At 40.1% G+C, this 12,276-nt stretch overlaps 1 pseudogene; it reads right to left on the bottom strand.

Annotated features, from left to right (window-relative positions):
• Positions 1-11,708: 11,708 nt before the first annotated feature.
• LOC118009084 lies at positions 11,709-11,805 on the bottom strand (annotated as a pseudogene).
• Between the last annotated feature and the right edge of the window lie 471 nt (positions 11,806-12,276).

Here is a 12,276-nt window from a genome sequence, read left to right as displayed (position 1 = left end):
GCGGCGGAGGGCGGAGGAAAACCGAGTCGCCTGTCGCGGTCCCAGGCTTTGCCGGCGCCCCCGGCTGGAAGCGTCTCCTCCCCTCGGCCACGGCTCCGGCGAGGGGCACGCGACTTTGCAGCTGTAGAGCCGGGTCCTTGGCTCACCTGGAGCCCCGGGACGCGGTAAGAGCTCCACGTGGCTCTCACGGGTCTCTGCGGCGCGAGTCGTAGGGGCCGCGCCCCCAGCTGTGCCAGGCTACCCAGCCGTGCTCCGAGGACGCGTGGGATTTTATTTTATTTTTTTTTAAAGGTTGATTGATTGAGAGCGCGCACGAGTGGGGGGAGGGTCAGAGGGAGAAGCAGACTGCCCACTGAGCATGGAGCCCGATGCGGGGACTGATCCCGAGACTCCAGGATCATGACCCAGCCGAAGGCAGCCGTCCAACCGAGGCGCCCAGACGCATGGGATTTTCGAGAGAAGAGCGCATGTGTGTAGAAGTTTTAAATTGCCAACTGTGCAGTATAGGGAAATTTCCGACAAATTTATTTGGTGTGTGAGATTCGCTAAATCAGTTAAATTTAAAACTGGAAATCACATGGAAGAAAGCACAGCTACTATTTGTAAATCCAACACTCCCGCCACCAACACTCCCTAGGCCAATTTCAGTTCTCTTTCTAAAATGCTTCTTTCTGGAAGGTGGTCTACATTTGCACTAGGGATAACAAAGATTTCAACTAAACCCGAGAGGCGGTTTGTGGTGCCGGCCAAGACCTCACACACCTGTCACACATGACCTGTCAGAGAGATTGGAGATTCGTGCCAAGGGTCCAGTGAATATGAAAAGCTTGAAAACCACTGATTTGGGATAATACTCCTCTTTAACAGATTAAAAATCCTAGAGCCCCACTGAAAACTAATTGAACAGAGTTTCTCTCCATGAATTCCTGGAAAGGACATTTTAAAAAAGTGTCTTGAGTGAATCAAATATGCCATCCAGAGCTGAAAACCGCTATTGATTTGCCTGCCTCTTCTTTGTTGCAGATACAGATACTATTGTAGAATTGAGCTCTCAAGAACAATGAAGACTCCTGTGATTCCCAGGCAGCAGAGCCCGGATGGATAAAACCTAACTAAGACTGTAGCGTCCACAAGATATGGGTTCCAATCCTTGCTCGGACTCTCTCTGGTTGTGTCAACTCGCGGATTTCTTTTTTAAGTATCAGAGTTACTATGCTAACTGTGACTTCTACTAGATGGCTTGAAGAGGTTCTTTCGCTGTTGTTCATTGACTAAGAGGTTCTAAAGGAGGTGGAATGGGGTTGAGGAGGTTACATTTAGGCAAAGTTACTATAAAAATGGGAAAGGGAGCTGATGAGGAACAAAGTGAAAGCTTGCTGATTGGACTTTAGAAATGATACATTTGTTATAGAAGAAGGTAGCAGTTATAAGATTTCCTTCAGGGGTACTGTGGCTGGAGACTGGAGAAATGTTGGCTTTGTCAATACTGGGGTGGAGATTGCAAGGGTTGTTGTTCCAGAAAAACAAAGGGGTGAAGTAGAGTTGAAATTCCTGTCCTTGGGATTCACAGTAGGTAGGAAAGGAAGGAAATTCAGAGGAGAAGCAATCAGAGAATGGAGGTAGAGGGTACAGAGGACTGAGGGCTGAAGGTCTAAAACCTAGTGACTCAAAGTGTGGCCTAGGAACCAAGTTGACATCACCTGTAAGCTTGTTGGAAAGACAGGCTCCCTTGTCCCATTACAAACCTACTGAATCCGAATGTGAATTTTAATAAGATTCTAGTTAATTCATATGTACATTCAAATTTAATTTGCACTGGTCTAGAAGTAGCAAAGTCTTAGTATTAGAGTCTAATGAGAAATAAAGAAAAATAGAAGGTTGGTCTAATAGAATAAAACACTGAAGTATAAGACTTCAGAGGTGATCTTTCTAAGTATGACACCATTAACAGTAAAACCACAATAAAGAGGCTAATAATTTGACAACATAGAAAATGTATACCTTCTGTAAAGGAAAACTCAGCATAAATGTTACCAGAAAAATTACAAACTGGAAGAAAGAATTACTAGCTCTTACAAACCCAAGAATGGACAAAAGACATTAATTAGCAGCTCACAAAAGGAGTAATACAAATGACTAATAAACATAGTAAAAGCTACCAACCTGGTTAGCAATCAAAGAATTTACAAATTTAAAGGGCAAAATGGTATGTTTTGTTTTTCACTAAGAAAGACAGTACTTGGACAAGATGTGAGGAAATGGCATTTCTGCTGTTTAAACGGTAATGTAAATTGATACAACACTTTTGGAGGACTATCTGGGAATAGATATCAACATTTAAAATATGTTGTTCCTTTCTAGGAATTTAAGCTATGCAGGTAATTCAAAGAAGTGCTAAGTTTATATATGTTAAGATCTTTATTAGCACCACGGTTTTTAATTATAAAAAAATAAATATAAATGTCAAATAATAGCAGATTGATTGTATCAGTGGTTCTCAACTGGGGCAAGATTGTCCACAGAAGCCATTTGGAATAGCTGGAAACATTTTTTTTTTAAAGATTTTATTTGTTTGTTTATTTATTTATTTATTTGAGAGAGAGTACGCAGGCTCACAGGGGTGGGTGGGGTGGGGGGAGGGGCAGAGGGGGAGGGAGAGGGACAAACAGATTATTTCGCTGAGCATGGGGCCTGATGCTGGGCTTGAGCTCAGGATCCTGAGATCATGACCTAAGTGGAAATCAAGAGTCGGATTCTTAACTTACTGAGCCACCCAGGGGCCCCTAGCAGGAAACATTTTTCATTGGCATGACTAGGGGAATGGTGCCACTGGCATGTAACTGGTAGATGGCAGGAATGCTACAAAACATCCTACAGTGCACAGTACAGGCCCCACAATAAATTATCCAGCCCCAAATGTCAGTGCTGAGGTTGAGACACCTTAAGTTAGATAAAGAATATTACATCCATAAAATAAATTATTTTTTAGCCATAATAATGATGATGTGGTCTGTATAGATTGGCTTGGAAAGGTAAATCATTGAGTGGCAAAAACCAGATTATAAAAGTAAAATGAATGGTAAGATCCCATTTTGGAAAGCAAAGAAAAAACTATTCCTAACAGCAAGTTTAAAAGGTTGCAAAAATGCTGAGTGGTATGCTCTGGATTGCAGTGTTTTGATTCTCTCTTTTGAATCTTTCTGTATTTTCTTTTTTTTTCCCCAAAGATTTTATTTGACAGAGAGAGACACAGCAAGAGAGGGAACACAAGCATGGGGAGTGGGAGAGGGAGAAGCAGGCTTCCCACTGAGCAGAGAGCCCGATGCGGGGCTCGATTCTAGGACCCTGGGACCATGACCTGAGCCAAAGGCAGACCCTTAATGACTGAGCCACCCAGGCGCCCCTGAATCTTTCTGTATTTTCTGAAAAAATTTTCCGGCAAATGTGTTACTTCATTTAATCAGAAAAACAAGGCATTTTCATCTAAAAGCAGAACAGAGCAAAAAGCACAGAAACATCTGAGATGAACAGTTCTGAATGAATGCAATGTCTAAAATTCTTTGTACTGAATTACAGAAGTGAAGAAGTGAATTACAGAACTGGAAGGCCATTGGAAATGAGATATGAAGGAATTGAAAAGGGAGAGGGTAGATCAGTCCTGCTCGAAAAATGCTGAAGTTCCCTGAGTTAGTAGCAGCAATTGGAACAGAGGGAAAGACATAGCTATGGTCTAAATACCTCAACAGTGGTCAACAAGAATGAGAAGAGAAGTGTCACTAGATTTTGTGATCTTTAAGCTTTTTTCTTCTTCCAAAAGTGTCACAAGAAAATATGAACAACGTAAAAGAAATTTCTGAAACCTACAAATTCCACTTGTCCAGAAACAACCATTCTTAAAACAAATTTAGGTATCAGTTGGTCCTCTAGCATTGCATAGTTGTTTCTATTTCACTATTATATACAGAACACCCGTAATCATTCTTAGAGCTAAATCTTTGAGCACATCCTTATCTTCTTAGGATCGATACTTAGATAAGCAATTGCTAGGTAAAAGAGCATTTATATTTTTAAGATTTTAAATATTTTTAAATATTTAAAATAGTGCCAAGTTGTACTTCTATAAAATGTCAAAGTAAAATTTCAAAATGTTATAAAATAATTCTCATACAAATACAGTTAAACACAGGTCAAGTTTTTAACTATCGAGAAAATCAGCAGTAAACAAAGCTGATTTAAAGAAAGATAAGAGAAATAATGTGCATACATCAGTATAAGAAAATACTGAAGTCATTCTAAACTATTGCTAAATTAGATAAAAATCTGATTAATGTCCTACAGAACATTAAACTATTACCTTTGGTGCTATCCTCTTTACAGAACAAATTATGAGCATCTTAACAATTTTCTACAAATTAACAACTAAATTTCTTTTTTTTTTTTTTTAAGGTTTTATTTATTTGACAGAGAGACACAGTGAGAGCAGGATCACAAGCAGGGGGAGTGGGAGAGGGAGAAACAGTCTTCCCGTGGAGCAGAGAGCGCGATGCGGGGCTCGATCCCAGGGCCCTGGGATCATGACCTGAGCCGAAGGCAGGCAGACGCTTAACGACTGAGCCACCCAGGCGCCCCTCTTTCTTTTTTTTTTAAGGATAAGTTTTAGTTTATGCCTATTAAAGAAATTGAGCCAATAATGAATAACCTTCCCAAATGGAAAGTGTCAGGCCCAGGGGGGTTTACTGGTGAATTCTACCAACATTTAAAGAAGAAATTATACCAACCCTTTACAAACTCTTTCAGAGGATAGAAGCAGAGGGAACACTTCCTAACTCATTCTATGAAGTCAGCATTACCCTTATACTAAAACCAGATAAAGACATTATAAGAAAAGAAAACTATAGGCCCGTATCTGTCATGAATATAGATGCAAAAATCCTTAACAAAATATTAGTAAATCAAATCCAAAGAAGTATAAAAAGAATTATACATCATAACCAAGTAGGCTTTATTGCTGGTATGCAAACCTAGTTGAACATTCAAAAATCAAATAATGTAACCCATCACATTCACAGACTAAAAAAAGAAAACCACATGATCATATCAATAGATGCAGAAAAAGCATTTGACAAAATCCAACACCCACTTATGATAAAAACTCTCAGTAAACTAGGAATAGAAGGGAATTTTCACAACTTGATAAAGACTATCTACAAAAAACTTAGAACTCACATCATACTTAATGGTGGAGAGACTCAAAGCTTTTCCACTAAGATCAGGAACAAGGCAAGGAGGTCCCCTCCCACTACTCATTTTCAGTATTATACTGGAAGTCCTTCCAAATACAATAAGGAAAAAAAAAAAGCAAAGGCATACAACGGGGAAGGAGATATAAAACCATCTTTGTTCACAGGTGATACAACTGTGTAGAGAATCCAAGAGAACTGACAAAAAAAACCCTCCTGGAACCAATAAGTGATTATAGCAAGATTGCAGGATACAGAGTTAACATTACAAAAGTCAGTTGCTTTCCTATATACTAACAATAAATAAGTGGAATTTGAAATTAAAAACATGATACCATTTACATTAGCACCCCCAAAATGAAATACTTAGGTATAAAACCAACAAAATATGTACCAGATCTATATGAGGAATACCAGAAAACTCTGATAAATGATATCAAAGAAATAAACAAATGGAGAGATATCTCATGTTTGTGGATAGGAAGACTCAATATTATCAAGATGTCAATTCTTCCCAACTTGCCCTATAGATTCAATGCAATCCCAATCAAAATCCCAGCAAGTTATTTTGTTGGTATTAACAACCTGATTTTAAAGTTTATATGGGAAGGCAAAAGCCCCAGAATAGCTAACACAATGTTGAAAGAGAAGAACAAAGTTGGAGGACTGATGCTATCCAACTTTAAGACTTACTCTAAAGCTACAGTAATCAAAGCAGTGTGGTACCAGTAAAAGAAGAGATAAATAGGTCAATGGAACAGAACAGAGAGTCCAAAAATGGACCTCCATAAATACAGCCAACTGATCTTTGACAAAGGAGCAAAAGCAATACAGTGGAGCAAAATAGTCTTTTTAATAAATGGTACTGGAACAACTGGACATCCACAGGTAAAAAAAAAACATGGATCTACATGCAGACCTTACACCCTTCACAAAAATTCATTCAAAATGGGTCATAAACCTAATGTAACACTTACAAAGCTATGAAACTCCTAGAAGATAACATAGAAGAAAGCCTAGATGATCTTGGGTGTGGTGATATCTTTTGAGATGCAACACCAAAGACACGAATCATGAAAAAAAAAATAATTGATAAGGTGGACTTCATTAAAATGAAAAACTTTTGTTGGGCAAAAAGACAGTATCAAGAGAATTAGAAGACAAGCCACAGGTTGAAAGAAATCATTTGCAAATGCACATCTGATAAAGGACAGTTATCCAAAATATACAAAGAACTCCTAAGACTCAACAATAAGAAAATAACTTGATTGGAAAATGGGCCAAAGACCTTAACAGACCCTTCTCCAAAGAAGATATACAGATGGCAAATAAGTGTATGAAACAATGCTCCCTCCATCACATGCTTTAATGAAAATTAAAATAACAATAAGATACCACTATGCACCTATCAGAATAGCCAAAATCTGAAACTCTGAAACACCAAATGCTGGTGAGGATATGGAACAACAGGAACTCTAATACATTGCTGGTGGGAATGCAAAATGCCACAGCCACTTTGGAAGACAGTTTGATGGTTTCTTACAAAACCAAACAAATTCTTTTGTTGTTGTTGTTTTTAGATTTTATTTATTTTTCAGAGAGAGAGAGAGCACAAGCAGGGGGAGCGGCAGGCAGAGGGAGAAGCAGGCTCCCCACTGAGCCAGGAGCCCGATGCGGGACTTGATTCCAGGACCCTGGGATCATGATCTGACCCAAAGGCAGACGTCCAACCGACTGAGCCACACAGGCATCCCAAAATCAAAGAAATTTTTACCATACGATCCAGTAATCCTGCTCCGTGGTATTTACCCAAATGAGATAAAAAACTTATGTCCACATAAAACCTTGCACAAGGACGTTTATAGTTTTATTCCTAATGGTCAAAACTTGAAAGCAACTAAGATGTTCTTCAGTAGACTGTGGGATAATCCAGCAATAGCATATTATTCACTGCTAAGAAGAAATGAGCTATCAAACCATGATGAGATATGGATGAACCTAAAGTGCATTTTACTAAGAGAAAGAAGCTAATCTGAAAAGACTACATACTATATGAGGACATTCTGGAAAAGACAAAACTATGGAGACAATAAAAAAATCAGTAGTTGCCAAGGTGGATGGGTTGTGAGTGGGCAGAGTACAGAGGACTTTTAGGGCAGTGACAATGATGGATATATGCATTATACATTTGTCCAAATTCATAGAATGTACAACAATAAGAGTGAACCCTAAGGTAAACCAGGGACTTTGGGTGATTATGACTGGTCATCATAGGTTCATCCTCCATGAAAAATGTACCATTCTAGCTAGTGATGCTAATAATGTGAGAGGCTACGCATGTGTCTCCTGCTATCAGGAAGTGTAGAGCATTCCTACGAGAACCTTCATAAGTCTAAATGGCATAAAGCAAAGAAAACAATTATCATTAACTTATATGGAAGATTTTTTGAGCACTCCCATGCCCCCCCAAAATAACCTCTTTTTAGGCTTTTCTGATATCTTAGGACGCATCTTGTTACTGGATGCACAACATAAATCAAGATAAAGCATAGATGCTCACAGACAGTTTCAAGCCATGGAGGCTTGATGCTGAGAGGCTGAGTGTAGTGAGTCTGGTGGGACCACACTTGCTGCTTGGGGTGCACAGTGCCTCTGTAATAGCTTGCTGCAAAGCAAGCACTGAAGGCTAATTTTACTTTTCACCTTTTTCTGTAAAAGTAAAAATCAGAAACGGATATTAATGTAGGTCTTTTGTAAATGCAAAGTGGTGTAATATAAACTTTTGAAAAGCAGGAGATATCTGTATGTGGGAAATCTCTGTGCCTCCTCAATTTTATTGTGAGCTGAAAACTGCTCTAAAAAATTGCCTTAGGGGCGCCTGGGTGGCTCAGTCATTAAGCGTCTGCCTTCGGCTCAGGTCATGATCCCAGGGTCCTGGGATCAAGCCTCTCATCGGGCTCCCTGCTCGGCGGGAAGCCTGCTTCTCCCTCTCCCACTCCCCCTGCTGTGTTCCCTCTCTCGCTGTGTCTCTCTCTGTCAAATAAATAAATAAATAAAATCTTTAAAAAAATAAATAAATAAAAATAAAAAATAAATAAAAATAAAAAATTGCCTTAGGGGCGCCTGGGTGGCTCAGTCATTAAGTGTCTGCCTTTGGCTCAGGTCATGATCCCAGGGTCCTGGGATCGAGCCCCACATCGGGCTCCCTGCTCAGTGGGGAGTCTGCTTCTCCCTGTCCCACTCCCCTTGCTTGTGTTCCTGCTCTCGCTGTGTCTCTGTCAAATAAATAAATAAAATCTTAAAAAAAAAATTGCCTTAAAGGTTGCTGGAGGGGAGAAGGGTGGAGGGATGGGGTAACGAGGTGATGGACATAGGGAGGGTATGTGTTGTAATGAGCCCTGGGTGTTATAGGACTGATGAATCACAGAACTGTACCCCTGAAACAAATAAAACATTATATGTATTGAATTAATTGAATTTAAATTTTAAAAATTGCCTTAAAAAAGACACATTTTCTTGAAATTTCACATGTAAAATGAGGTACTGATGCCACTCACTGATTCTTTCCACTGCCGCCGCTTCCTATATATCTAAGAGGAGGTGGTATTTATGTTAAGTCTGACTCCTCTGGTACCTCTCTCTCTGCACCATACCTACCTCTTGCAAACTAGCGCCCCCAAATCAGATCTATCCCTCCACCCAAACTGGATTTATTATTATTTGATAAAAACAAAAGAAGAAAGTGACTTTACAGTGTTGCAGAATAGAAAGATTATAATATTTAGCAAAGGCTATGGAAGTCGTTAGTGAAAAGCTAGATGGTTTCCATGAAGGTCCAAGATTTGATCCTTCCCCTTAACTACCAAGGAGTGATATCTAAACAGTGGGACCCAGAAATTTAAAGAACACAGGTTAACTCAAGCATTCTATTTAAAACAAGGACTTTGTAGTCTGTGCTATACCTATTTTTGTTTTGTTCCTTTTTTTTTTTAGACCTGTACATCTTTTTAACAAGCATTTCTCTAGGAATGGTGATTGTGTTTTCTATTTGCTATGGAAGCTATCTATCAAAATCCCAAAGTAGTTCTTTTATCTTGGATGTGCGACTGTAAATATGTTAGCATTCCTTTGGGAGATTCATAAATAATTTATGATAAATTTTTGAATCCTAGAATTCTTTTTTTTTTTTTTTTTTTTAAAGATTTTATTTATTTATTTGACAGAGAGAGAGACAGCGAGAGAGGGAACACAAGCAGGGGAGTGGGAGAGGGAGAAGCAGGCTTCCCCACGGAGCAGGGAGCCCGATGCGGGGCTCGATCCCAGGACCCTGGGATCATGACCTGAGCTGAAGGCAGACGCTTAACGACTGAGCCACTCAGGCGCCCCGAATTCTTTTTTTTTTTTAAGATTTTATTTATTTATTTGAGAGAGAAAGAGAGAGCACGAGCAGAGGGAGGGGCAGAGAGAGAGAGGGAGAGGGAAGGGGAAAGAATCTCAAGCAAACTCCCCACTGAGTGCAGAGCCTGACTCAGGGCTTGATATCATGAGCCTGAGGTCATGACCTAAGCTGAAACCAAGAATGGGACACCTAACGTACCAAACCACCCAGGTACCCCTGAATCCTAGAATTCTTGATGGTACACAGAAAAAATAAAAGGACTGGGACACCTGGGTGGCTCAGTCGGTTAAGTGTCTGCCTTTGGCTCAGGTCATGATCCCAGGGTTCTGGGATCAAGTCCCAAATCAGGCTCCCTGCTCCACGGGAAGCCTGCTTCTCCCTCTGCCCCTCCCCCTGCTCATGCTATCTCTCTCTCTCTCTCTCTCAAATAAATAAATAAAAGGACTGAAAAATGCTATTTAAGTCATCAAAAAGCACAGCATAGTTCCTAGAAGAGTATGACAAAACAGCATGACTATAAAGGCATCTACCATTATCATTCTTTCCGTGGTCCGTCTTCAACACTATGTCATTGTGGGAGTAGACCTATTTGCAGCTCTGCCTCACTCTCTTATTTTCATTCATTCACTCACTCATTCCTTTATCAAATATTTATTGCTTACTCTGTGCCAGGCACTGGGATATTGCCTAGGGATTACAATTGTGAACAAGACAGGCCAAATCCTTGCCCTCATGTAGCTTACATTCTACAAGAGCCCAAATTCTCCAATAGAGAACATCATATGTTCTCAGAAACCTGTGATCTTTCTTGGGAGCTGGCTTGACATTACTTTCTGCCTTTTACATCTTATCCTTAGTGGTGTGGACCACATTCTACACTGCACAGCATGACCTTCTTCGCTCAACATTTTCTCTATCTACTGACAGTGAAGTGGAATTACACTTTAATCAGATCAAAGTTTTATCCAGCACTCCAGTAGGTCCTAGCACACCACTTGAGAACCACTGTCAGGGAAAATCTAAACAAGTGTGAAATTTAATTTGGTCCAGAAAGATACTTCTAAAGTGAGTGAAGCATCATGTTATAATTTTTTGTTTCCCCCATTGCAGCTAGGTCAGTGCTCAGTACATGCTTGCTGATTTATACATGTTACTCTAGAAAGGATAGAACATCAACATATTATGCATAATAAGCAACACAGTGAGTTGCTAAAAACCGTGTCTGTGGAGGCAGACTACCCAAGTTTAAACCCTCGCTCTGTCACTTACTATGTGGCTTTGAGCATGCCACTCAACCTCTATAAAATGGGGCTAACCATGGTATCGATCTTACAGGGTGATAGAGAACTTACAGGGTTGCATATATTAAACGAGTTACTATAAGCTAAGAGCTTATAACCAACAGTGGCATATTGGAAATGCTTCATAAGCCCCAAACTAAAACTATTGTTATTATTATTACTACCTAGTGAAAATGAACAAACAGAAAGGAATACAAGGTCTAATATATGTTTCTGTTTCTCTTTTATTTCTACATGCTAGCATCTTCCAACATACTCCCAACAGTGGAATAGGTCTTTATCAACTGTGTTAATTTACTGTCAGGGAGCAATTGTTAGGACAATGACTTTTTCTTTCAAAGCATGGTCTTTGAGCGCAAAAGTAATACTTTTCCTGCTATGCTTTATATAGATGATAGATTTGAAAGAAAGCTTCCCGGGCCTAATAAGGCAAATTTCCAAAGCCAAGATGGTAACATTTAGCAGCATTTAATCTGGTCATTAGATTATGTAGATATCAAACCATCTGATGTAAGAGCAGATGATAAATGTACCCTTATCTCTTTAGGAAATGGTGTAATCGCTGAATTCTATTTTCTTCTCTACTTTGTATTAAATGTTGAGAAATAGCTATCTTTTGGCTCATTTAAAAAAAAAAAAAACCCGTATATTTGAGAAACAAACCCCTTGACTTGTTAATATTCCATACCTGCCATGAAAAGGGGTGGGTGTGGGGAGAAAGAAAGAAAAAAGATGTACATAAACTAGAATGACAAAGAGACTACTTGAATATAGTTGAGACTTGTAAGTTTCACCTATGTATAGGTGGCTTTTAACCTGGTAAGAACAGATACTACACTTGATCTTAGCCGAAAGGGCGAGATATGGAGGCTGCCGTTAGACAACAGGCTTGAGCAGCGGAAACCTGATCAAGGCAGAAGGGCCCAGAGTGACCCCGAGCCCCTGACTGAATCAAGGCGATCCACCTCAAAACACCCATAGGCCCAGGGGCGCCCGGGTGGCTCAGTCGTTGAGCGTCTGCTTTCGGCTCACATCGTGATCCTGGGGTCCTGGGATCGAGCCCCACATCGGGCTCCCTGCTCCGTGGGGAGCCTGCTTCTCCCTCTCCCACTCCCCCTGCTTGTGTTCCTGCTCTCGCTGTCTCTCTCTCCCTCTCTCTGTCAAATAAATAAATAAAATCTTAAAAAAACCCTAAAACACCCATAGGCCCTAACTAACCAATGGGTTACTTACAACCAGGCAGTCACCAGAAAAGGGAGAATTCCATATGTCATCATACCTCCTCACCTTCCCTCTTTCAAAGCAGCCCTCAACCACTGCCTCCTTGCAGACAGCC

This window comes from Mirounga leonina, unplaced genomic scaffold, assembly GCF_011800145.1.
Source record: "Mirounga leonina isolate KUSES-001 unplaced genomic scaffold, KU_Mleo_1.0 Mir_126, whole genome shotgun sequence".
NCBI classification, from domain to species: domain Eukaryota; kingdom Metazoa; phylum Chordata; class Mammalia; order Carnivora; family Phocidae; genus Mirounga; species Mirounga leonina.
This window is presented reverse-complemented; position numbering and strand designations above follow the sequence as displayed.